Source organism: Haemaphysalis longicornis, unplaced genomic scaffold, assembly GCF_048455015.1.
Source record: "Haemaphysalis longicornis isolate Haplotype H1 unplaced genomic scaffold, Haemaphysalis longicornis Haplotype H1 scaffold_2, whole genome shotgun sequence".
Classification (NCBI taxonomy): domain Eukaryota; kingdom Metazoa; phylum Arthropoda; class Arachnida; order Ixodida; family Ixodidae; genus Haemaphysalis; species Haemaphysalis longicornis.
The window spans coordinates 83,860,025-83,865,234 of record NW_027526295.1 but is presented as its reverse complement, the minus strand read 5'-3'; the positions used below and the strand labels follow the sequence as shown (position 1 = coordinate 83,865,234).

General features: G+C 41.0%; 1 pseudogene; it reads right to left on the bottom strand.

The window, feature by feature from the left end:
- Positions 1 to 1,638: 1,638 nt before the first annotated feature.
- LOC144168110 (cuticle protein 10.9 pseudogene) lies at positions 1,639 to 3,628 on the bottom strand (annotated as a pseudogene).
- Positions 3,629 to 5,210: the final 1,582 nt, after the last annotated feature.

Here is a 5,210-nt window from a genome sequence, read left to right as displayed (position 1 = left end):
TAAATGGAGACAATTTGTATAAGGAAATTTTGCCAAACAGAAAAAAATAGGAAAACTAGAAATCTACGGAAAATGGCGAACCGTGGAACGACCTGCATTTAAACAAAAATGCAGATTTAGCGAAAGTTCCAACTGTAATCGTTATAAGAGCGTAAATGGAGATAATTGGTGGAAGGAAATTTTGCAAAACGAAAAAACATAGGAAAAATAAAAATCTTCAGAAAATGGCGCACGCCGTTGCAACCCTGCATTTTCACATTAATGCAGGTTTTACGGTAGTACCACCAGTGAATGTTATATTCGCTTAATAGAGATAATTAGTAGACAGAAATTTCGAAAAACAAAGAAACAAGACAAACATTAAACAATTACGAAAAATGGCAAATGATATAACGCATCGCATTTCCACAATAATGCAGATATTTTGAACGTTTCACTGTAATCGTTATAATAGCGTGGTTGGAGATAATTGGTCGGACAGGGATTAAAAAACTGCCAAGAGGTCACACTCAAGACAAGCGGCATCAGAATGCTACGCATTAGTAGATAATTCTCTGAACTTTTGCAGACTTTTTCTGTGTTATTTGTTTCCTAAAATTCCCTGCAAACAATCATCAATATTTACGCTATTACAAATACAAATGTGCTAAGTCCGCCAATTCTGTATTTTTGGGGGAATGAAGGGTTTGGGGTGTGGGGTACTCGGCAAAGAATGTTTCACGTTATACTTCCACTTTCCGCGGGTGGTGGAGTACCACCATTTCAGTGGTAGACTGTGCCGTTTGCGACTACTGCCACCGCAGTCCTTATTTACAAGGCCACCATAGTGCAAGACCAACGTGCGCTTGGTTAGATCCATTAATGCAATTATTGCAGAGCTTCCGCGCTACTCTCTACTTCATTTAGGAAGGAGTGGTGAAGTTTGTAAAACAATAAATATAAATCAAATCAATCATCACGATAGACTGGAATCATTTATACCGTGCAAGCCATTCTTCTTTGCGAAATCACGGCTCTTCAAAAACATGTCAACCTTTCATCGATGGCCGTTGAGGTCGCAGTGCACTACAACTGAGTGAGTCGATGCTTAGGTAGGGTGGCAGTCATAGAAACTTAAAAATTGTTCCCTTCTTCGAAGCTGACATATTACTCATGGGTAATCACACGTAAAACAAGACAATACATGTAGAAAATTTGCTTCATGACGTATTTTATTTCTCAAACGTTTGAAAGCGATAGCACAGACAGGAACTTTTATTCATAATTTAGGTCCACTTAAGAAGTGCGACTCGCTACGGGCGGTCCGCAACCCAACACGGCTCGAGAGATCAATTACTTTCAAGTTATTAAGAAGAAAAATGCAAGCAGCTACTGAGCATGATTGAAAAACTATAAGCAACTAAACACCGCGTCGAACTACAATGAATGCTTGGAGAGCGGTTCCGAAGAGTAGAAGGCGAATAGATGTAAATTATATAACAGTCACAACAAAAAATGCCTTCAACCCGATATTTCCACCCAGTGTAAAACACTCGTGGAATTGCAACACACACGACAATCACAGCGACCACCCACAGCAAAACCTTGTCCCTCCGAATGAAAAATTTGTTTCTAAAGTGTAGTTAAAATTGGAGGTGCTTAGATCGACCAGGGCAACTGGGTTCCACCGGCTCCGACTGGCCTGGGGGCGAAGACGGGCACAGGGGCGGAGGCAGACTTGGCGACAGGCACGATGATGGGGTTGGCATTGAAGATGGCGTCGCCGGTCTGGCCTGGTGCGGTGCCTGGCTCGTTGGTGTCAACTGTGGCGCGGTAGCCATTCAGGTCGGCCACGTACTCGACGCGCCGGAAGAGACCCTGGGCGTCCTTGTAGCCATAGGTACCCTTCTTCGCGTTCTGGCCATCACCCTGTTCCTTGTGGTATGTCTGGGTGCCGTACTCGTCCACGTTGTCGAAGCCGAAATTGTAGGGCTGGGGTGGCTGAGTGAGGGAAGACGCCAAGGAAGGAGTTCAAAAGCGGTGTGAGACGTGCTGGTAAAATTCACCGTTGAAGTAATAATACCTACATTACATAAATTTGAGAAAGCTGTCCTATTTTGCTATCCGTTCCTATCCCATCTTCACTCTGGAACAATCCTGAGGCTAAAAGTTGTATACCTGTTTATTGCTGAAAGCTTCAACACCCGGTCATTTTTTTGTGGTCAGTCGGCGGAAACCTGGTATGCATATATCAGCTTTAAGTGATTAGTAACGGGCATAATTTACTGAAATTATTTGCTATTTAGGCCAACATGGTATTTTTGGATATTTTAAATTTTGGGCTAGTTACAGACTGAGCTTTTCTAATTATGATGTACCAGATGACTAAAGCCACATCACTGCATTCAACACTGTAATGTATTACGCCTTCACTTCAACAATTTCTTCAACGAAACTATTTCAAGTAATGCCCACGTCTACGTTTAATTCTTCGGGCTGTTCAAGCATAAAAACTACTAAAAATCAAGAGTCCGAGACAGCTATATAAGGCAATAAAGAAGATAACTGAAGTATTCGAATTGTTTGAGCACAATGCCTTCTGCTCGATTATGCCTCCGAAGTGAATATTAAATTTGGGTTTTTGAGAACATCGATATGAATACTAATATCCTCAACTTTCAGAGTAATTTTGCTGATTCGCGTGCAAATAATTTCGTAGGTGGCCAATTCTTACGTCTTCGGGCAGCTGGGCACAGGCCATGGCGATGATGCAGGCGGCTACGAGCTGCAGAAAAAAGGAGAAACAGAAGGAATAAATGTACACTGAGCTGGTAATTGGTAAGCAAGTTTAGGATAAACTTGAGCTCATTAAAGAAAACGCACGATCTACACAAGTTTGTCCAGAGCATACCATATAATTTATAAGCTAAAATGTGCCTTTACACAAAAACTACGAAACAAGCGCTACAATTAAACTATCATAGGAAGTGTTGAAGTATTATGACAGTATTTTAACGCATTAACACGTTAAAATACTCTTTTCATCACGAACTGTTCATCATTTTTGTCCCTGTGATGACTTACCCAGACCATATGGCTGAAACGGCGTGAAAAATCATTTTCGGGAACTTTACAGCTGTGCACGCAAAAATGATATTTTAAAACACTATCTTAGAGTCATCCCAAAGCTGAGGTTCTCTCTATTTTAGTTCAAGCGGGATATAAACCTTTGCCTTCAAACACGGAAGTACCCGGCAGATAGGGCGACTGGCATATACTTGTGTTTAACTTTTTAGCCATTTTTTTGGGATTAATGTTTGTATATTCACCGTATTAAAAGAGTATTTTCGAAGATTTGCGTTATCACTGATTTGCTTGATTGCCATTAGCGGCCAAATAATGCATATCTTTTTTTACTATCTCCATAATTACTGCAATTGACAAATGCATGAATGTATTTGTTTTTCGATATGAAGAAATACTTTTTCTCGCAAGGCAAAACTGAGAACCGGAAACCGATATCGCCCGATTTGTTCTTTTTTTTTTAGATTATTCAGTTTTGTGGTTGAGGAAACGGGTTAAGCGGCTGGTGGGTCCTCACCGCACAGAGCATTCCGGTGGTCTGGACGGACTGGCTCCTGGTGGACATTTTGGCTTCGGCTGCGGTAGTCGTCGACGGGCTCGCTTCGTCTGCTGACTCTTGACACGGTGCGGTGTGGGAGTGATTGTGTGCCCGGACGTTGAGCGGTGGCCGCTTTTATATGGCGGCCGCTTCTGCTTCCACGTGCGTGGTTGTCCCACTTCGGGGAATGCGTTACGCTTTGCTTTCTCTTTCGAGACAGTTTTTTTACGAAGCAAGCTGCTATTTTCCCTTGATGGCCTCTGTAAAAAAACTGCTGAAAAATTGGTTAAGCCTTACTTTTCCTGATCAATAAAGCACGAACAGGTAACAAAAAGGTGTGTAAAGGCTTTTTTTCAAATTATGTTAAGCTTGAGAAATCGGCGGTTTTTCATGAACTTGCGGTAATGGTGAACGCGTTAGGGAAAGCAAGATTCTACGGAACAAGATTGATTCGTGTTAAATTCAGAGAATTTTGTTTACAGCCACCAGTCATGATAAAGCGGAAATGTTGAGCAGATTTCCACTTTGCACTGTCAACATCAAGAGAAATTACACGTCTGGGTTCTTGAATAATGTGCCAGCAACAGCTAAAACTTTGGTGAACTAATTTTTCCGTAAGTCATCGTCCACTGGGATGGGTCGGTATTTACAATATTAACAGGTATTCCCAACAATGCTTGTACGGCGGCCGCGTTCTTCTACCTTTAAGGGAAGGAATCCAGTCAGAAAGTCATATGACAATCGTGAAATTCCTTAGCAAGTGATTGTGAATGCTCCTTTTTTTAATTCACGCTAGCGCACGAGGTTAAAAATTATTATTTCTGGTTTATTTATTCTCTAGACCACGCCCTTGACTACTTTTCGCTACGCATGTAAAAATGTTTGAAGTGTAAGTGCAGTCATGTCGTTAAAGTTGGCTCGTCTGCCTTGTGCGCTAGATCGCCTGTTGTTTTTCTTCGGGAGACATTTCCGAAATAAACCTGTGACCGGTTGCACCAACGAGTTGCATCACGTCTCACGTTTTATCTAACATAATTCGTACTGGAGAAAAACAATTAATAAATGTGCGCGATTTGAGATAATTCTATTCTCATGCGCACGCATTCTTACGCCACTTGTGTCCATTTTTTTGTAGTCCGATCGGGCAATAAGTAGCCCAATGGCTAGCCAAATAGCTAGCCAACTGAGCAGCCGTTTGGTTATTTTATTGCTTTATACATTCTTTTTGTTTGTTTTTGTGCCTATAATCTCACTCTAGTCGACTATAATGATTAAATGCCGTATGTTAACCACATGTTTTTTTTTTGTGCAGACTTGAGGTACTTAGTTCTTTGAAAAATGTTGTTATTCGGTTTCGGTGGCTTAATTTCAAAGCATTTCCTTATTTTAGTCTCATTTTGTTGGCGGGTATGTAAAGATCCGTTGTTATTTTCTTATTGTCAGTTTTAGAGTTTTTTTTTGTATTCTTGGTCTTTTTTTTTCAAAATTCTCTGCGACCAATTATCGCCGTTTCCGCAATAACAAATAAACGTGTCAACTCCCCCAATTGAGATTTTTTTAAAACACAGGGGCCACACGGTGCGGTACGTTTTCACAATTTGTTTTTTTT